The sequence below is a fragment of the Pteropus alecto genome, unplaced genomic scaffold, assembly GCF_000325575.1.
Source record: "Pteropus alecto unplaced genomic scaffold, ASM32557v1 scaffold23, whole genome shotgun sequence".
NCBI classification, from domain to species: Eukaryota; Metazoa; Chordata; class Mammalia; order Chiroptera; family Pteropodidae; genus Pteropus; species Pteropus alecto.
Genome location: NW_006435837.1, coordinates 137,178 through 160,326, shown reverse-complemented (window position 1 = coordinate 160,326; position 23,149 = coordinate 137,178). Strand labels below are relative to the sequence as shown.

General features: G+C 35.8%; 1 non-coding gene across 1 annotated transcript; it reads right to left on the bottom strand.

The window, feature by feature from the left end:
* Positions 1-10,087: 10,087 nt before the first annotated feature.
* Positions 10,088-10,193, bottom strand: LOC112479556. Its single transcript, XR_003046227.1, has one exon. It is a non-coding gene; the product is annotated as a U6 spliceosomal RNA (small nuclear RNA).
* Between the last annotated feature and the right edge of the window lie 12,956 nt (positions 10,194-23,149).

Here is a 23,149-nt window from a genome sequence, read left to right as displayed (position 1 = left end):
TAAGTTACTTTCTATCCCTAGTTTTCTGAGAATTTTTATTGGGAATGGGTGTCGAATTTTGTCATAATTTTTCTGCATCGATTGATGTGATTATGTGATTTTTTTTTCTTTAGCTCATTGATGGGATTTTTGAATATCGAACTAGATTTGCATCCAGGAATAAACCTCACTTGGCCATGGTGTATGATTCTTTTTTTAAAAAAATTTTATTGTGATAAAATACACATAACATAAAATTTACCATTTTAGCCATTTAAAAGTGTACAATTAATTGTCACTAAGTACATTCACAATGTTGTGCAACCATCACCACTATCTAATTCCAGAGCATTTTCATCACCCCAGAAGGAAACCTCATACTCATTAAGCAATCACTCTCCATTCCCATTCCCCTCAGCCCCTGGCAACCACTAATCTGCTTTTTGTTTCTATGGATTTGCCAACTCTGCATATTTCATGTAAATGGAATTACACAATGTGTGGCCTTTTGTGTCTGGTTTCTTTCACTTAGCATAATGTTCTCAAGGTTCATCCATGTAATAGCATGTGTCAGTGCTTCATTCCTTTTATGACTGAATAATATGCCATATTTTGTTTATCCATTCATCTGTTGATGAACATTTGGGTTGTTTCCATCTTTTGGCTGCTGTAAATAGTAGTGCTATAAACATTCATGTACAAGTTTTTGTTTGAACACCTGTTTTCAATTCTTTTGGGTATATACCTAGAAGGGGAATTACTAGGTCATAAGGTAATTCAATGTTTTAGCTTTTTGAGCAACAGCCAAACTCTTTTCCAAAGTGGCTACACCATTTTACATTCCTGCCAGGAATGTATGAGAGTTCCAGTGTCTTCACATCCTCATCAATACTTTTTATTTTATGTTTTGTTGTTGTTGTTATGGCCATCCTAGTGAGCGTGAAGTGATATCTCATTGTGGTTTTGATTTGCATTTCCCTAATGATTAATGATGTTGAGCATCTTTCGTGTGCTTGTTAGCCATGTGTATATCTTCTCTGGAGAAATGTCTGTTCAAGTCTTATGCACATTTTTTAAGTGGATTGTTTGTCTTTTTGTTGTTGAGTTGTAAGAGTCTTTTAAAGATATATTCTGGATATTAGAACCCATATAATTCTTTTTATATGTTTCTGAATTTTATTCACTAAATATTATTAATGATTTTACATCTATAGTCATGAAGGATATTGGCTGCAGTTTTCATTTTTTGTATTTTTCTGGTTTTGGTCAGGGAAATACTAGCTTCATAAAACAAATTGGGAAGTGTTCTTTCTTCTATTTTCTGAAAGAGATTGTATATAATTGATGTTAATTCTTCTTTAAAAGTTTGGTATTATTCTCCAGTGGAAGCCATTTGGGCCTGGAGATTTCTCTTTTGGGGATTTTTAAGATTAAAAATTCAATTTCCTTAAGAGTTATAGGGCTACCAAATTATGTATTTAAATCACTCATTTTGTGGTACTTTGTTATGGCAGTCCTAGGACACTAATACAAGTACTGATTCGGGCTACAACATAGATGAACCTTGAAAACTAAGCTAAATAAAAGAAGCCAAGTGTAAAAGGCCATATGTTATATGATTCCATATGTATTAATATATATTAAATGTCTAGAATAGGAAGATCCATAGAGGCAGAAAGTAGATCAGTGGTTGCCAGAGGCTGGGGTTGAGAATGACTACCTAACGGGTATGGGGCTTCAGGTTTGGGAATTAGATAGTGGTGATGGGTGCAGAACTTTGTGACTATACTAAGAATCACTGAATCATGCACTTTAAATGGGTGAGTTTAACAATATGTAAATTATGTCTCAATAAAAAATAAAATAAAATAAACAACACCCTGAGCCTCAAGGAACAGGATGGGCTCAGCAACTGCCCCTGTGAAAGGAACTTGCTTTAAAAAAAAAAAAAAAGTGCAAAAATGAAAATAGGAAAGCTTGAAAACAAATGGCTCACATATTCTGTTCAGGACCCTAGGGTGAAAAAGTAAACCCCAAAGAAGCAGACAGATGGATATAAAAATATAAGAGCAGAATTTAATGATAGAAAACAAAACAGTAATCAATAAAAGCAAAATCTTGTTCTTTGACAAAACTGCTAAAATAGAAAAAACTCCAGGAAGTCTGATCATCAGAAACAGAGGAGAGAGTGAGAAAATAAACAACTTTCAGAAGAGAAAAAGTATAATAAACAATAATGGCAGAGATTTTTAATAACATATGAGAATACAATGAATAACTTTATTCTAGTACACTTAAAAACTAAGAAGACATGAAAAGATTTCTAGAAAAATATAAATTACCAAAATAGGAACTGATAATTAAATATTTTCATGATAAATACCAAGCCCACACAGTTTTACTAAAAAGTTTTACCAAATCTTCAAAGGAAAGATAATATTAAACAATATATTTCAGAAAATACAAGTGGAAAAGTTACTCAGCCTATTTATGGGCTAATATAAACTTGATATAAAAAACACAAAACAATAAAAAAAGAACATTTTAGATCAGTCTCACTTAATATGCACATGAATCTTCTAAATAAAATAGTAACAAACCAAATTTAAACAGAGCATTAAAAAAAAGTAATGTGGTACAACCAAGTAGAACTTTTTGAGGAATGCATCAATAAGAGTTCAACATAAGAAAATCTAGTAATATAATACTTTATAAATTAAAGAAAAATACAATTATCTCATGAGATACAGAAAAGACAATAAACATTTATTTGTTATTTGAAACAAAACAAAAACCCTTAAGAAAATTAGAATTAAAAGGGAACTCTCTTAACTTGGAAAAAGAAATCTATTTAAAAAAACCAAAACTATAGTAGAGGTGAGACTTCCAGAGAAGGTGGAAGGCAAATCTTTTCCTAGAAAAGTAACTATAAAGTTGGGTAAAATTGACAAAAACAACCATTTCAGTGTTCTAGAAATCAACTAAAGAGGGGGGAGGGAGACGGACAACACAAATTACCAATATCAGGAATGACACAGGGAATATCACTACAGACCCTGTAGCCATAGAAAGGATAATAAGGGGATACAAAGAACCTTACATAAGAAAATTTAACAGCTAAGGTGAAATGCACCAGTTCCTTGAAAAACACAAACTACCACAATGCACCCAATATTAAACAGACCTCACTCTGATAGAAAAGAACAATAAAAATGTATTTTTTTAAAAAAGTGTTTAGTTAATTATACCTCACTAAAGCAGAAAAATGTTTATAACATTAAAATGCTACTAACTCATGGATTTACGAGCAAGTCATAATTTGGCAAAGGATTCTTAGATGTGATACCAAAAGCACAAGCAACAAAAGAAAACATAGATAAATTGGACTTCATCAAAATGAAAAACTTCTGTGCTTCAAATGACACCATCAAGAAAATGCACAGAAAACCCATAGCAAATCATAAATTTCATAAGAGATTTGTATCTAGAATATATAAAAACTCTTATGACACAATAATAAAAAGACAACCCAATTTTTAAAATGAGCAAAGGATCTGAATAGACATTTCTCCAAGGAAGATATACAAATGGCCAATAAGCGCACGAAAAGATGTTCAACATCATTAGCCATCAGGGAATGCAAATCAAAACAATAATGAGATACTACTTCACACCCACTAGGATGGCTAGAGTCAAAAAGTCATAATAAGCAACAGAAATTCTCACTTACTGCAGGTGAGAATGCAAAATATATAGCCACTTTGGAAGACAGTTTGGCAGTCTTACACAAAACTAAACATACTCTTACCATATGATCCAGCAATAGCTCTCCTTTGTATTTACCCAAATCAATCGGAAACTTATGTCCACACGAAAATCTGCACATGAATGTTTATAGCAGCTTATTCATAATTGCCAAAATGTGGAAACAATCAAGATGTCCTTCAATAGACGAATGGATAAATAGTGGTATATTCATACAATGGAATATTATTCAGTGATAAAAAAGAAATCAACTATATAGTCAGGAAGACATGGAAAAACCCTAATTGCCGAGTGAAAGAAGCTTACCTAAAAAGACTACATACTGTGGTCTTGACACGTATATGACATTCTGGAAAAGGCAAAACTATGGACACGGTAAAAAGATCAGTGGTTGCCAAGGGTTTGCGGGGATGGGGGAAGGAAGGATGATGGCGTAATAGTGGATACATGTAATTATACAATTATCAAAACCCATAGAATGAATAACATAAAGAGTGAATCCCAATGCAAATGATGGACTTTAGTTTTAAGAAAACCTTCTGTAAACGATGTAAAACAAAAAGAATGTAGCCAAAGGAGAAAAAAGTTATAATAACAAGTGTTGGTGAGATGGGGAGAAATAGGAACCCTCACACATTGCTAGTGGGAAAGCAAAATGGTGCAGCCGCTTTGGAACACAGTCTGACAGTTCTTCAAATGATTAAATATAGAATTACCATATGACCAGTAATTCCACTCCTAGGTATATACTGAAGATAAATGAAAATATATGCCCATGCGAAAACTTGTATACAAATATTATTACAGCACTATTAATAATAGCCAAAAGGTGGAAACTCAAATGTCCATCAATGGACAAATGGATCAATAATTGTGGTATATCCATCCATACAATAGAATATTATTCAGCAATAAAGAGGAATGACGTACTGACACATGTTATGACATAGATAAACCTTGAAAACATTAAGCTAAGTGAAAGAAGTCAGTCACAAAAGTCCACATATTATATGATTCTAGTCATATGAAAATCCAAAATATGGAAATCTATAGGAATAGAAAGTAGATTAGTGGTTGCTTAGGGATGGGGGTGGTGCTCACGGGGAGAGGAATTATAGCTAGAGGGTACAAGGTTTCTTTTTGAGGTAATGAAAAGGTTCTAAAATATACCGTGGTGATAGTTACACATATCTGAGTATACTAAAAAACAGAAAATTGTACACTTTGAACACTGGTCTAGATATTGCTGTGAAGGTATTTTTAGATGTGATTAAAATTTAAATCAATAGACTTTGATTATCCTCTATAATGTGGGTGGGCCTTATCCAGTAAGTTGAAGACATTAAGAAAAAAAAACTGACCTACCCTGAGGACGAAAGAATTCTGCCTCCAGACTGCCTTTGGACTTAATACTGCAATTTTTCCCTGGGTCTCTGAGCCTGCTGTCCTGCCCTGAAGATTTTAGACTTCCTAGCCCCCTTCACTTGCATATGTGTGTGTGTGTGTGTGTGTGTGTGTGTGTGTGTGTGTACACATATATACACATACACATACATATGTTTTTTTTCTTTTTATCATTGGCGTGTTGTAGTTTCACCCCAATGTTTCAAAAAAAAAAAAAAGTATCTACAAACTTCCAAAATACTCCCTAGAGGGCAGTATTGTCCATATTGAGCCCAGTATACTTTTGAGACAATTGCTGTCTCTTTTGACAAGCTGTTTTTTGGTCAGAGACTGGGTAGGTTGTGAGAGCTGGGCTGTAGATCTCCAGTTTCTCATGGTCTCAAAATTTAGACTAATTTCCTTTTCATAAACAAAATGACGTGGATCCCAAAATTTTAAAGTAGGGGTTATACCCATAGTCCACATAATCCTCATTTTTTTTCTATATAAATAATATAAAAATATCATGTATGTAAATATATTATATATAAATGTCATATACATTTATATATCACATATAAATGCCATATATATGATACATAGCATGTTATATATAGCACATCTATTTCTACTTAGCTCACCTAGTGAATTTTTTATTTTATATATTGTATTTTTATCTTCTAAACTTTCCATTTGCTTATTTTTTATAGTTTATTTTTACTCTGCTGAGAACTATCTTTTCATCTATTTAAAGGTCGTGTTTACCTCGCAGAGCATAATTATAACAGCTTTAAAGTCTGTTTGTTAATTTTAACATCTGAGTCATTTTGGATTTGGCATCTGTTGAATATCTTTTCCCTTGGGTATTAGTCACATTTTCTTGATTCTTTGTATATCAAGTAATTTTGGATTGTATACTGCCTATTTTGAATGTTATGTTGTAAGAATCTGGGTGCCGTTAAAGTCCACTGGTAGATGATATTTTCTAAAGCAGGCAGTCAACCTGGTTAGGTTTAGACTATAAATTCTAGCTTACCTTCTGTGTGCAGTGGTCCTAATGTCAGTTCAAAGCCTTTGCTCTGATACTTCAGACTTATCCTACATATGCTCTACTCCGGGATTAGTTTGAGAGGTGTTTTATATCATAGTTCAGTTCTCAAAGTCTTTGCTATGTTGCTTTGGGTCTGTCCCATGCACGCTCAGCTCAGAGGTGAGCCTGGCATTTTGCTGGTTTACACACAGAATTAACCGCTTCTCCAGCTATCTCTTTGTGATTTCTTTCACACTTCCATCTTTCAGGGGCACATTTTCTCGGTCCTCTGGCCAGAAGTATAGTGTTCCTTGGAATTTTTCTCCTGTACTGCTTACGGAAGCTGTGCTGTAGGCTTCTCCTCTGATCAATATATATAGCGAAAAGTAGCTAAAAAATATGAGTAACTCACTCCTGTATGATTCACTTCTTCAAGTTTTCACTTTCCTTCTCAATCCATCTGCTTCTACTCACTTTTCAGAGTTCTCGGGTAGTTGCTTTTGTGTTTTTCCCCCCCAGAGATTTTAGTTCTAAGTGGGAGAGATAGACTGTAGTGGGCTTTCTCTATCTCAGCTGGCACCAGAAATCAATACATCCACAGTATTTCTTTTTGCGGGAGTCTGTGAGTGATAAACTTTTTTGTATGTCTATAAATGTCTCTATTTTGCCTTTATTCTGCAATGGTAATTTACTTAGGTATAAAATCCTACATTGCTAATAATTTCCCCTTTCAATTTGAAAATAACATTCCACTGTCTTCTGGTATCAGTTGTTGGCTGATGCAAAAATCTGCTGATAATCTAATTTTCATTTCTTAGTGGTAATGCCTTGTTTCTCTTGTGGATTTTAAGCTTCCCTTTATTGGTAATGTTTTTGCAGTTTCACTCCAACGTGTGTCCAAAAAAAAAAAAAGCATCCACAAACTTCCACAATGCTCCCTAGAAGGCAGTATTGTTCTGTTGAATCCATAGCACTTCAGAGACAGCTGCTGTCTCTTGACTGAGGTTTCTCTTTGGCCAGAGACTGGGCGGGCTGTGGGATCTGGGTTGTAGATCTCCAGTTTCTCATCATCCCAAAGGCTAGACAAATCCCCCTTTTATAGACAAAATGACATGGATTTCAAAATTTTAAAGTGGAAGTTGTACCCAAAATCTACATAATCTTCATTTCTGGGTTTATAGCCTATTAACACCTATTTCTTTCACTGATTCATGGAAATCTACAGCTTTCATAGGTTTGGGCTAACTTCCTTCAGTTCTTCATTTCTTCGTATTTCTCTATTACTTTTAAGATTTTAAATATATTTCAGAGTAACTTAAAGCCACTTAAGGATTCTTTGCCCACCCACCCTCCTTCCCTCCTTCCCTTCCTCCCTCCCTTTCTTCCTTCCTACCTTCCTTCCTTCTTTTTTTTGATTATCCATTTATTTATTTAGCATTAATTGAGTTAATATGCTAGGTTCTATACTAGACCTGAAGACAAAGAGATAAATAAAACCCAGACCCTTTTCTCAAGTTTCCTTCAACCTCTTCAGTATATTATTAAGCCAGAGAAAACAGTTTCAAGACATAGAACAGAGTTTTAAGGAACATGTGAAGCTGTGCCAAAAAAAACTTCGACTTAATCTCTTTCTTAGTGAGTGTGATATTTTTGGTCAGGAGGACTTAACCATTGTTCTTCAAGCTTATATAAAGCCAGTTCTGCTACTTTCTATAATATATATTACAGTAATATTTATTGACCTATGCACAGGGTTGTTGTGAAATATTTTACAACATTTACTGTCAAGTCTCATTCAATAGAGAAATTGTTACTGGAAATAGTGCTTTTGGGAAATGTTATTTTGTCAGATTGAATTATTTGTTCTATAACATCTTGTGTTAAACCTGAAAATAATAGACAAGTATTCAAAATGAATCTGAGTATTTTTTCTTTTATCAGCATTAATAACATCATTTCAAGTGAACATTTGAAAACATTTAATTTTTGAGCAGAAATAATACATATATAAATATAATTGTATGATTTTAAAAATTAAATAAATATTTGTTAATAAATATTTTTTAAAAGTAGTGGTTGGTTTAGATTAGGGACATTTTCGTTCATCATGAGTGGTTGTTATATTTTATATGTTTACTAAAAATACAAAGAATCAAACTATGTATTTAACTATTTAAAAAAAATGTTTAAAAAGTATAGGTGGGCCATGTTTGGGGAAATAAACATTGTTAGTGAGAAGCAAATAATTTCTAATATAATTTTCCCTAAATCAAATTTCTGTTAATTGAATTCTATTCCAAAATTTGTTAGAAAAACTTATACATGAAAAAATTTGTTTTAAACCATGAAGTACTATATTAACAGGAAATATTACAATTTGCAATAATAATTTAAAAAGAATCCTAGGGCTGAAATTATTATGAAGTGATTTCATAGACTTAGTTTACTTAAATGAACAAGGCTGTAAGAGAAAAAGTATGAATAAATGTTCCCCTACAAAGAGAGAGAGAAAGGAAAAATAGAAAAGAAAGGAAATCTCTCATTTTCAGTTTTTTATTCACAATTTGTGTGCAGTCCTTCCCAGCATGGGACCAGTAATTCCATTATTTGTAAAAATATCAGGATAAAATCGAAGAAATCAGGGAAAATACTATAATATTAAAATTGAATTGAAAATATTCATGTAAACTCATCATTAAATAGTGCATTAGTTATCTATTACCACAAACTTAAAGGTTAATAGAAGACACATTTATTATCTCTCTCTGTGGGTCAGGAGTCTGGGCATGGCTTAGCTAGATGCTCTGCTTCAGGGGCTAACAAAGCTTCAATCAAGATGTTGATTGGGGCTGCAGTGGCATCTACATCCAAACTCACGTGGTTGTTGGCAGCTTTTCATTCCTTGCAGGCTGCTGGACTGAGGGCCTCAGTTTCTTGTTGGCTGTCAGCCAGAGGCTGCCCTTAATTCCTTGCCAAGTGGTCTTCTCTATAGGCAGCTCACAGCATGGCAGCTGGCTTCCTTAAAGCCAGCAAGGGAGATAGTCTCCCTTGCAACACTGCCATTAGTCATACATACTATAATCATATATATGTAATTATGTGCATCTTGTCACTACTGACTAGAAGCAAGTCATGATTCCTCCCATTTTCAGGAGGAAGGGAGCACATAGAAGCATAAACACCAGAAGGCAGGGGTCATGGGGGCCACCCTAGAGTTCATCTGCCACGATATACGTTTTTTTCCTAACTCTGTCCATTGTATTGTTCAAATAATTAACACCCCTAGTATTCAGGTTGTGGTCTCTGAAAAACATTCCCCATTAAAGGGAAGTTAGGCCTTTTGGAGAAGGAGCTTATTCCAGGGCTGAGACAGGGAGAGTATGAGGAGAGCCAGGGCTATTTTTCTTAATTTTTATTTATACTAAATAAAAAAATTCAAATTCACAATTATACGTTGCCAGAAATGGCAGCAAGTGTGTTTGGTAACTGGGTTAGAGACTTTAGTATGTTGAATTGAACAAGGAGCCATAAATTGAGAAGTCTGGTTGCCCCAGACACTAAGTGGATGAAATATCAAACTCAAATTCGACAAGGGTGAAGTTTCACCTTAGGAGACTGGGTCTCACTAGGTGCGTACCACCTGAAGGAATGCTTCGAAAACACGTGGGACTATTTCAGTTGTTACAATGGTTGACAGGAATCCCCTGGCAAGGATTTCCTGGCAGTTAATGGGCAGGAGCCAAGAATGTCATATGTTCTTCAATGCATGTGACATTCTTACAAGGACAAAATTTCCTACTTCTTACGTAATCTTCAAATGTCCCCCTAGACACTCATGTATATGAAAAATCTATTTGTAATTTTCTGAGCCTAAACCTCATTTTGCATGTAAACTCAAAGTACTTTTCTTTTTTTCTAAAATTGATTTTTAAAAATATGGAATGCTTTCACAAATTTGCATGTCAATCTAGCACAGGGGCCATGCTTATCTTCTCCTTATATTTCCAATTTTAGTGTATTACTGCCGAAGTAAGCATAACTCAAAGTATTTTTTGCACAGTTTTGATATCCTGGAATTTTCCAGGAATGGAACTACTGTGTAAATTGAAAGGAGTATGAGTTGTTTTGTTTGGAACTTTACCAAGAACGGTTTAATGGTTTAGAAAATCACACCAATGACATCAATGCCATTTATGAGCTGTGTTGAATATCTTCCATTTGCCCTTCCACATTCACTCCACCCTCTCTACCTGCTCTGTGCTGTGGGAAGGAACTTGCCTTCCAGCTTCTGGATGGGTTCACTCCATAGAAAGCATGGGCAGGAAATATGGAAAGTGAAAGGAGAGTGGTGTATGACACTTGAAATGACCATAAGGAACTAGGTGTTATCTGCTCCACGGAAACATAAAATCAGATGTGACAACAGTATTCCATTAGAAAATGATAATGCTACATACATACGATTGAGTTCAGGCTGGTCAGAAGACACAAGTAAACTGTATGAAGAGGTATTTTAAACTCCCGTGATACTCGCTCCCTCCTAGTTACTTCTCCCTTAACCTACATTCATGGCTTCCCAGAGAATTCTCTGTGAGTGGTTAACAAAGAAAAACACAGGCCTGGTTTATGCACAGTTTGACAGAACCAGCTAAAAGTGGATTGGCTGCCTTCTAGCCCCTGAAAGACAGTCGGGGAGGAAAATATTCCTAGGGGCAAAACTTTGAGCAGTACATATTGTCCACTTCATGTAGAAGGAGAGATGGCCTATTTTCTCTCTGGGCATAATATTGTTGAGAGATGCAATCTGTCACAGCCTGGAATGTCCCTGTTCTTGTTTTGTGTGCTAAGAATGCGAAGCCCTGACCCTCTTTACCTGAACCATCTCTCAAGGCTGTATTCGCAAGGAGTTGCCTTGAGAAATGAGGTGCTCTCTCCTTCTGGGACAGAGAACAGGCTTACTGTAAAAGGTGTGAATTCTCCAAGGCTGGTTGGTATTCCTCGGCCGTGATGCAAAGTTGCATTGGGTACATAGTGTGTCCACCTGGGCCCCTCTGTATGGCCCTGGTGGGACTTGGGGACATGGGAAACCCATGCAAATATGCTGATGATGCTTATACTGCTTATTGTGCTGCTGACACCCAGGAAGTGAAAACAGGCTAACTTGTTAGCTTGTAAGAGAAGATCCCAAACCCTGACAGATATTTCTTATACACTTCATAGTTGTTTTTACAAGCCTTTGGATATTACGTGACTTGTACCTGATTTTGCATTGAGGGGTGCAACTTGGGATTATTCCTCTGTAGTTTTCATCCCTTAGGGGAAATTTTTGCCACTTTTATGTTTGAATGACTTATAATTTTTTGTTGTTGTTCAGGCAAAACTCCACTGGCAGAGGTGTTACTGCACATCTGTTGGGAAAAAAAGATAAGTTTTAATGACTTTATGAAACTATTTAACAAGTTTCATAGCAAACAGTACTAAGGACTAGGGGTGAATAGATTGCCAATATAATAAATCAGAAGTTCTAATATTCATTGTCAGTTTTTTTCTATTTACACTGTAGACAAATAACATTATATGCTCATATTCCAATAGTTTATAATCCTATTTTGCCCCTTTCTTTTCCATAGTAAGTTTTAGTTTTCTTAGATCTGTCTTTATTTCTCAGTTCTAAATAATGGAATTTCAGCATTTGGTCTGGAAAACCACAGGCCCTTCGAACTGTTGGTGTAAGAAATCCTGGCAACATAATAAGAAGATGATTTTCTGGTTTCTTAAAATGTTCTTGAAAATGTTATTTCTAACAAAGAGGTCTTGTAAGACATCCAGAACTCAGAACTTATGGTTTGTTCTGTGAACGTAATCTTGACCTTAAAAAGCCTGTGATTCTTTTTGTTGGTATTACTTAATAAAGTGTTTGTTCTCCTGATAAAAATATTTAAATTGACATCTCCATGTCCTAAAAGCTATGAATACCTATGAGTTTTAATAGCCAAGTGAGTTGAAAATTTATGTGCACACAAAAACGTGTATGTAAATGTTTATAGCAGCTTCATTAATCAAAAACTGGAAACAACTAAATGTCCTTCAGGAGGTGAATGGATAAACAAACTGGTAAATACATACAACGGAATACTAGTCAGTGATAAGAAGGAAAGATCTATTGATTCACTCAATAATATGAATGAATCTTTTTTTAGTGGTAAAATATACAGAACATAAACATGGATGAATTTTAAGTGCATTTTGCCAAATGAAAGAAGCCAGAATCCAAGGACCCAAAAATATTGTAGGATTCTATTTACTATATTTTGCAAAAGGCAAAACCATAGGGATGTGTATTAGTTTCCTACCACTACTGTAAAAAATTACCACAAACTTGGTGGCTTACAACCACGCAAATTTATTCTCTTACAGTTCTGGAGGCCAGAAGTCTGAAATCAGTTCACTAGGCTAAAGTCAAGGTGTTGTAGGGCTGGTTCTTTCTGGAGACTCTAGGAGAAAATTCATTTCCATGATTTTTCTAGCTTCTGAAAGCCACTTGTATTCTTTACCTTGGAACTCTGTCCTCACATCACTCCAGCCTCTTGCTTCCATCCTCATGTTTCCTCTGACTCCTTTGACTTTCTTGCTATCCTCTTTTAAGGACCCTTGTGATTACATTTAAAGACCACCTGGATAATCCAGGATCCTCTCTCCATCACAAGATCCTTAAAAAGTCCCTTTTGCCATATAATGAAACATGTACCGGTTACAGGGATTAGGACGTGGATAACTTTCGGGTCATTATTCGGTCTACCACAGGATGGAGAGCAGATAAGTGGTTATAGGGATTGGGGAGAGAGAAAGGTTGAGGACATAATGGGCTGCACAAGGGTGGTGGAGGACACATGACTCTCTAATTGTCAAACCCCGTGGAATGGTATGCCACCAAGAATGAACTTTACTGTATGCAAATTTTAAAACATCAACCTGGTTGTCAGTGATCCCGGGATGGAATGCAGAGTATGACAAATGAATATAATTGTGTTAAAAATGTATGACATGACTTCACTGATGAGGGCAGGGAAACTTTGAAAAACAGCGTTTTACAACTCGTATATACAGAGAACAGATTGGTGGTTGCCAGAGGTACGGGTGTGGAGGAGTGATATGGGTGAAGGGAATCAAAGGTACAAACTTCCAGTTATAAAATAAGTAAGTTATGGAGATGCAATGTACAGAATGATGACTATAGTTAATAGTATGGCATTGCATATTCGAAAGTTGCTAAGAGAGTAGGTCTTGAAAGTCCTCATCACAGGAAAAAAAAATTCTGTAACTATGTATGGTGATAGATGTTAACTAGACTTATTGTGGTGATCATTTCACAATATATACAACTATCAAATCATTATGTCGTACATCTAAAACTAATATAATGTTGTATGTCAATTATACCTAAATAAAAAAAGAAAAATGGTATTTTGACTAGATAATGTAAGGCTAATGACAAAAAGAACTGCACATAAATACTGTACTCTAGTTGGTAGATAGATACAGAAATACAGATATGTATTTATATGGGGTAGTATACTTACATATATTTAGATATATTTCCTGGCTGTGACTGCTATCATGGTCTAGAGGCAGTGACACCTCAGCAGTAATGAGCACATCTAGCGTCAGATCTTTGTTTCCAAATACCATCCTCCAATAAATGGAACCAGGGCTCCTTGAAGAAATGGCTAGTTCTAGGGCTGGGGGAAGGAAGAGACAAGGAGCCTGCACATGGCTTCTCCAGACCCTTTCTGAGAGTCATATGCTGTGATATTTATTCTGACTTTCATGCTCTTCTTATAGCGTGTCCCTTCCCTGTAATGAACTGTACATTTGTAAGCTTTGTTGTTTTGGGTCTTGTGAGTCTTCTTTAGCAATTGAACCCTGTTTAAGTGCCACCGATAGTGCAGCTATATCTTATTCAATTCTTGTAAATGTTGCATGGGCACTAAAAAAAAGGTATAATGTCCAATATGCATGTTTCTTTCCAGAAAGATATTACGTAAGACTTATTAGTTATATTATAAAATGATTCTCTATCCTTCATATTTTGGCTTTATAAATTAGCGTCAAATTCTATTAATAAAAGTATTTTCATCTTTGATTTCTCTTAATTTGCATTTGTTTGATATATTTCCCCTTCTTTTACCTTAATCTTTTTGTGCTTCATTTAAATAACAAAATTAAAATTTTTTAAATTTATTTTTTAAAATATATTTTAAATTATAGCTGACATACCATATCACATTAGTTTCAGGTATACAACACAATGATTCAACATTTATATACCTTACAAAGTGATCGCCATAATAAGTCTAGTAACTATCTGTCCTTGTATATAGTTATTACAGTATTATTGACTCTATTCCCTATGCTGTACATTGCATCCCTGTGACTTTTTTTTATAACTGGAAGTCTGTACTTCTTAATCCCCTTCCCCTTTTCTGTACAACGCCTTATCCTTCTCCCCTCTGGCAACCATCAGTTTGTTCTCTGTCTATGAATTTGTTTCTGTTTCTGTTTTGTTCATTCGTTTTTTAGATTCTACATGTAAGTGGAATCGTATGATATTTGTCTTTCTCTGTCTGACTTGTTTCACTTAATATAATACTCTCTGGGTCCATCCACGTTGTCCCAAATAGCAAGACTGGCATCTTAATCCAATTTGCGAATCTTGATTTTTAATAGGGAAGTGGATTCCATTTATATTTATAATGATTGTTAATATGTTTATTTTATTATTCATATCATATTTTTCTATGCTATTTTTAGTGTTTCCTTATCCTTTTTTATTTGTTTTATGATTTTAAATTTGCTTTCTCCTTTTGTCTATTTGCTTTTATCTCTTTCATTTCTTTGGAAGGTATATATACTCCTTTTGATATTGTTAAGTATGACCTTTAAGTTTTTCAAAAGCATTCTGTGTGTCTGGGGGAGGTAATGTACACAGTATTTCAATAACAAGAAAGCTGTCAATGACTATTAGGGTCATGTCAAAAAGACTCAAGAGCCAACTTAAAGAAGTTTCCATTAGCTACAAATGGGATAATTTGAGCACCAATCAAAATAATTGCACTGGATTGAAACACATGGAATATGTTTGAATCATGAGTTGAAAATACTACCAAATGAACTTATTTTTCGCTTTGAAAATGAAAAAAACCCTGATTGAGGTAGCCAACTTCCACAATGGTGGGGTGAGAAGATTGGTAGACACTCTCCCCAGTGAAACAACCATTTAACTGATGAAAATTATTTTTAAAATGTAAACATTTAGTCTCTGGAATTTGTTGCAAGGACATACAACAAATAGAGAAACATTTATTCAAGATCTTCTGCTAAACCTTGGTAAGAACAATGGGAGTCTGTGGCATCCGAGCCATGAACTGCTTCCCACCCCCCCAACCCCCAGCTCAGTGTGATGGAAGCTCTATTCTTGGAAGAGGTAGCCAGGAAGACGGGGCTCCCTTTCCTCCCAGCTCCCAGTCTTGGACTATTGTTTCACTCCAGGAAAGGCAGACCAGCAGCATCTCTCATCAGTGCCAGCTCTAGGCAGGTGCAGGGCAGAAGACTGACGCTCCCTGCACCTGCTCAGCCTCCACAGTAGGACAGAAGTTCTACTACACGTGTGGCAGGCTGTAGTACTGGGCCCCAATCACCCCTTCTCCAGCTTGATCACAGGGCAGAGGTTTCATATTGAGAGAAGCTAGATGAAAAGACCAGGGACTACTATACTGTCCCTGCCCAGTTCTCCTCTTGTAGAGGAGATGTGTCACTCTGGGAGAAGTGGGCCATCATCCTCCTCTCCCTCCACCTCAGGTGGAGAAGTCCTCTTAGAACTTAGAATAGTGCCTGTCACACAGTGTGTGTTTAGTATTTGTTAGCTATTATTGTGAAAGTCAATTTGGCAGAGAGTACAAATCTTTGATTACAGTCCTTTTCTCTAAAAAGTCTAGCTATTGCCCCATTTTCTTTTGAAAGCTGAGGTTGCGGAGGAGTCTGAAACCAAAATGACTTAGTTGTCTTATAGCATAGTGGTTGAGAGCTCTGGTCAGACCGCCTGGGTATTCTGGCTCCTCAACTTATACTGGATCTGTGACCTTGGGCAAGTTACTTGATCTCTCTAATAGTTACTGTTGTCATCTGTAAAGTGGGGCAACTCATAGACTACCCTGTCATGGATCCTTTGCATTTGTTGGCCAAATCATCCTTCTACTCTTTGTTCGTTTATTTTTTCTCACTCCGACCTTTTAATTCTCCTGGGACTTCTAATCATAGTACCCCCAGTCCCTGACCAGTTATCTTATTCCATTCTCTTGGCCACTGTGATGGATCCAAGGGCTAGCACATGGCATAAAGACAACTGGAAACCTTCTATGGTGAAACTAGGAGAGAGACCCCGTCTCTTTCTTCGAGGGTTACTGAGCTAACAATGTGAGCCCAGAGCTGCCTGTGCCACATCTGGAAGAGGAAACCTGTCTGCCACTGGGAGGGATGAAAGAGAGCAGAAACAGCTGCAGAGCAAATGGATCCTGACAACACGGTTTGAGTTCCTGAATCCAGGCAACTTAAAGGCCAGCCACCACCCTTTATTGGAATGCTGTGAGGTTTAAATAAGAGAATTCATGTAAAGTACCAAGTGTGTAGAACAAGGGAAGCCCTCAATAAATGGTTTGTTCTCTCCTGTTTTGATGATTGAAGGATTTTTTCTTTTGCAGTTAAATATTGTTGCTAAATGTGTCTGTGTGTAGATGGCTAATTTTCCCCGAAAGGAGGTAAGTTCTTTCAGTCTGCAGATAGAGATCTTCCTTGAGCTTAGAAAAACCTTTTTCTGAAAGATCTTTCATTTTGTATCTCTTGGCCAGGAACATCGAGTACCTGTAATCTGGTGTTCATTGTCTGTTCATATCTCTCCTCCCTCTCATCATTTTCTGTCTCTGAACGTTGAGTGCCTGGGGGCGAGGACGTGGGTGATAGTGCTAATGCCGACAACTGTTGACTCTCTCCTTGTTCTTCTCCCAACCCTTCTAGGCCATATAATGTCCCCAAGGAGGACTCTAAGCCTCTTCCTGCTACAAGTCCAACTCCTTTATGTGAGAGGGTTTCTGAGGGAATGGGATTCTACCATGTCCCTGGCCCATGTCCCATTTTCTTCCCAGCAGCGCTGCCGGCAGGGGCAGGTATTTGCGCTACAGAACTTCTCAGGGACAGACTTCAGGCAAAGTCAGAGGGAGGAGCAACAGCTCTGCAGATCTCAGAAGGCCCTGCCGCGTCAGCATTGCGCTGGAGCTTGTTGAAAATGCAGACAGACCCTCGGGCCCCATCCTGGACCCGCTGTATCAGAAGGAGCGGTTTCACAACATCCCCAGGGGATTTGTGTGCACAGTAAAGTTTGAGAGGCCCTGCTCCAGAGCTCAGCCTCAGTTTAACCCTTTTTATTCACAATCCATTTTTTTTTTTTTTGGTCTACTCACGAAGTCATTCTTTACAGCAAAAACCTTCCCAAACTCCTCACCAGACCAGACCATGTAATGCTCTCACCCTTTATTCCTTGCTCCATTTTCATGTGAATTTTCCTCAATATAATGTTGTTACCACAGAGTGAGGGCTCCATTACCAGGGCACCTAGGAGTCATATGCACAATTCGCATTTTATTGAAAACTTAATTTTATTCAGTCAGATTCCTACTGTGTCCTTGGCTTGCCTCACCTTTTCGAGAATTACGAAACTTTCCACATTTCTGCCAGCTGCTTCTTCCTGTTTTGTTCTCAACTTGGATTGTTTCTATTTGCTTGATGTCTGTATGCAAAAACAAGTAAAAAACATTTGTGGTTCATGTAAACACGAAGCACGATTCAAATTCGTTCCATATGAGATTTTCTGACGAGTTACTCTTATGTCCTGTAATTGGTTAGAACATTTTTGCTTTAATCTGTAATGTCGAATTATCACTTCTTTGAGCACATTTATTTAACTATTTTAGGGTGAGAAGTCATTATAATTATGATAATGAAAATAAATACAATAATGAAAGTCATTAAAAAGGAGTCTTTGTTCGAAATGTGGTAGATTTTTCAAGAGCTGCTTTAACAAATGTTGCTAACTAAAAGGTCATTCTGTAAGGTAGTTATGTTCTTGGCAATAATGAAAAAGTATGAACACATCAAGGATTGGCCAAGAATGGGGAGTTGGGAATTCTCTTCTGCTGGAGGGAATGTATATTAGTATAGTCATTTTGGAGAGTAATGTTGAAAACGTGCCATATCCAGCAATTTTACTTCGTTATACTCCAAGAGATACTCTTATAAATATGGACAAAGAGGCATTTACTAGGATGTACTAATATTTCTTATAGTAGCATTGGCGTGTGCCCCCTTGTCTATGTATCACCTGAGCTCCTGGTTAAATTGCAGAGTCCTCGGCCCTATCTCAGATCTACTAAAAATCAAAATTGCTAGGAATTGAGGCTCAGGAATCTGTGTCTTTAGCAAGGAGTTGTTCTCTTGCAAATTTGAAAACCATTGCAGTTTTCTTCGTCATAAGTGATCTAGTTTTGATTTCATTGCTTAATTATGCTGTTTTAAAAATAGGTGGTGTTATATGGTCCACAAAAAAGTGAGAAAGGAAGCAACTAATATCTGCGATGCTTGCTCCACTCCAAAGACTCTTTGAAATGTGAAGGTATTTTTGTCTGTTTATTGTTTGTTTGTTTTTTAATGGAAAATTTCAATATACACATCAAGAGAATAATATATCACTGCCACCATTTGCCCCTCATCCAGCTTCAACGATTGTCTGCTCATGGCCATTCTTGTTTCATTTATATCTTCCACTGCCCCCTCGACCCCTGTTCTGCCTTCACTTTCCAATATTATTTCGAAGGTCATCTCTGATAGTATATCATTTTGTTTGTAAATAGTTTAATAATGTATCTCTACAAGATAAAAGGTAAGGACTCTAAGATATAATCACACCATCATTACACCTAAACCTAATTAATAATAATTTATTTATATCAATATATATCTTGTCAGTATTGACAACAATCTAGTCAGAGTTGACGTTTTTCAATTTTATCATTATTTTTTATACTTGTTTGAATCAAGATTGAAATAAAGTTCATATACTGCAATTGATTAAAATGTCTTTTAACTCTTTTCTCATCTATTGATTTCCCCTCCAATTTTTTTTCTCATAATTTATTTGTTGAAGGAAGCAGGTCCCATAGATTGCATCCCTGTGGTTTCACTGATATGCTTCTCTGTCCCTGTGTTTCCTGTAAATTGGCAGAGTGAAAGGGTTGATCATGTTCAGGTTTGATTTTTTTTGGCTAGTGGCGTTGTGTACTTCTGTAACGAGGCTTAGGAGCCATTGATGATCATTGCCGAGATCCATTGATTCAGTAGGGGTTGCAAAATGGTGCTATTCTAATTCTATCAAGCCTTCTTCATATATTAGTTGAAATAATTTTATTAAAAGAAAACTCCCTTAATCAACTATTTGTTTAGCCTGAGGAACAGTTCATATAGGATAAGTGCCTGATCTTTTCCTTTACTAGTTTTCAAAATAACGAATTGGTTCTCTAGTATTCTCTAAAAGTTATCATTTAAAAAAAATTAAGATATAATTCAATATAATAAGATATAATTCAATAAATTCTACCATTTTAAAGTGCCTAATTCGCTAGTTTCTAGTCTATTCACTAAGTTGTGCAACCATCACCACTAGTTGATCATTTAGGAAAATCCCATTATAAACTCACCAACCTATTTGATGCGCTTCAATCCATAGTAATTATTCTTTTGACATTCAAATTTTTTCATCTTTAGCCAATTGGAACCTATTTAAATTGGCTCTTGAGAACTTTTGACACACCCCTCGTAAGCTTTGATGTTTTTTCTTCCTATTTGTTATGAGGAGATATTCCAGGTTCATCTTGTATTTTTCTGCTCCAGCCCAGGAATCAGTCAATTCTCCCAGAACCTTGGTTCCTCTAGTGGAGAACTGTACGTAGAGGTCCTGATTTGGGCACCCAGGGTGCTCATTATTACTGGTCATTGTTTCTAGGCCATATTGATTTTCACCTCTTTAGTGGAGCGTTTGTTTGCTGTGTCCTGTGATTTATAATCCATGAGGTAGAATTTGGCTGTTGGTGATTTTCAGGAATTAAAGTCTTGTTCAACCAATGACTTGTGTGAAAAATAGTTCGAAAATCACCTAATTGTCAGTCATTGTTTATTTTAAAATTATTTCTCTTGGGGAGGGTGTGTGGCTTAAAAACTCAGATGAAAAATTCGTACTTGGCATTAATTATAGTCAGCTGAATTCCAACATGATGCAACTTGCTCATCTTAAGATAAGTACATATAAGATAATTTAAGTATCAAGTATTAGATAAACGGTTAATTTTTATGGGGTGTGCTTAGTTCAATAAAACCAGGGCCTTTCTAGGGGAAAGTAAATATTTTTAACCTTTGGGATATAAAAGAATCAATTACCACAACTCTATTCGAGAAGGTCTATATTTTCTCATGAGCCAATAATTTATTGTCTTTTATTTGGATTTCTATCAGTGATGTGGAGTGAAAATCAACAGTGTTTTCTCTTGTTTTTTAACAGCTTCTTTTCTGACTCTTTCTCTGGAAAAATGATTGAAAGGCCTTGTATTATTTCTGGCTCAAGGACCTATAAACATGTCAGGGATTTTTAGTTAAGTTATTAAAACACTGTCAAAACCTTGAGTAGATGCTTTATCTATCTGATATACATTAACAGCTCCTAAGGAACAAACAAATTTTAGCACATAACCAAAATTCCTTTGAGTGCTTTGAAACTATCTATTTTTTATTCACAGCATATGCCTTTGAAATGTTCTGCTCTCAATCTCCCTAAATCAAATTTCCCTTTATTGTGTTTATTTGAGAAAATGAAAGCACTTAAGAATGTTTTTATTCTGCTGCAGGCAATCTCCTTATTCGGAGTTCCCCAAGGGCAAACCCTACATCTTTTTATTACCCATGCCCAGTATTCTATAGGTCCCTAATACTAAAACGATGAACAAAAGTATCAATGCAAGATAGGGTATAGTAGGTCCTTTAAGTTCAAGGTGTCAGGTTAATCACCTAGTGCTTGATTACCAAATGCTTTCAGTGATCTCAGGTGTCCCCAAGGTCCTATTGTGAATATTTTCATTACCTATATTTAGTATTTTATAATACTGATTTCTGATCTCTGCTGTTCACACTTCTTTAGTGCCTTCACTTTATCATGAGTATTTTATATTAAGGGCACTTCTAGTAAAATAACTTATTATACAGTGTTCTTTACAGCTTTCCATAGATGAATTTGAAATAGAAGTTGCTTTCCCTTTTTTGAAAACTCAAAAAAAAAAAAAAAGTATAGTTGACTTCATCTCTACAATCATCTATAATCTTCATTGGACTTCAATAAAGGTTTATCTAATATAATTCATAGTAGACCATCTTTTCTTGTTTCCCATCAAAGTTAACAGTCTATGTATGAAAAGTAATGGCAAAAGGCTCTTTAAAAATATTAATACCTAAACTACTTCTGGTCTTTTGAGGAAACCTCTTTTTCATTTATGCTCCTTGGCACTTTTTTCTTAAGTGCTTTATATTGGTGGGCTTAGAAGTATTTGATGGTAATTATGGAAGAACTAATAAGAATGCTGGCATTAGGTTTTTGTGTTCATACTGCTTACAGTTGCATGGACGATGATACCCCATTCTTGACATACCATAGCATTAAATAGAGGCCCTTGGAAAGTACTTAAAGGCTAAATTTTTTGAAATTATATTAGTGTGAGTATACAAGGTATTTTTTTCCTTATTTGAAAAAAATGTTTTATTTACCTTTCTGTGAATACAGTCTATATCATAGACCAGTGGGGTTTTCTATAAATGATGAAGACATATTGTCTATATCATTTTTGAAAGGAAATTTAATTGCTTGAAAAAAATCAAAGCTGAATCCTTTAGAGGAAAATTACCATCCGGTGCAATCTCAGAGATTTCTTCTTACCGTACCTTTGGTTTAATAAGATGTCTGAGGGAAAGGACAATTTGCATTCTGGGAGTTTTAAAAAAGTTATGACAGGAAACTAAAATATATGGCTTCAGTACTTAGAGATTTCACACCAGTATGCTTTTGGCTGTATAACTTTTGTGTTCTGTACTGTGAAAAATATCTTTATCTAACATTTAGTGAACTGAATAAAGCACGTCAGATTCCTGATTAAAGACCACACTATTTAATATTTATAGTAACTTTTAAATAGTTTGAGTCCCAAGCTCAGTATGGAAAGAGCATAAAAATTTAAACTAATGAAAACGGAAAATACACATTTTTGGAATTGATAAATGCTTTAACCAAATACATATCTTCCCTCCGCTCCTAAGTCTTTTTAAACTTTAAGAGTCTTAAGTACTTTGAAAAAAATCTATACCTAATTCTGCTACCTCGCTGTATTTGAAAAATGGATTATTTTTGTAACAATTCCCCAAGATTTCCATTTCACAGGCTCTCAAACACTGAAACCAACTCTGAAACACACATGTAGAAAATATACATTAAAAATTCCTGTTCATTGCAGTGTGCGAAACCGGTTTCAAAACGTAACCCTTTTCCTCACTTTTACCCCTGCAAACTAATAAAATCTGTTAGGCTCTTTGACTGAATGCTTATTAAAAAAAAATAAACGGTTTGGTAGTTGTTCTAGGATCACCCTTCTCCCCCTCCTCTTGCCCACATACCCATTTAGACTGGCAAGCCTATTTTCATTTTATTTCAAAGATTTTTTTTCCTAAGCGAAAGCAGGGGACGGCGGGGGTTGCTAAATTTATCTTTTTCTCCAGCCACGGGGATGAAGAAAACACATTTACTGCGGGCGGGGGTCTGAGGGCCTGCAAACAACTCGAGCAGGGCCTCGGCCA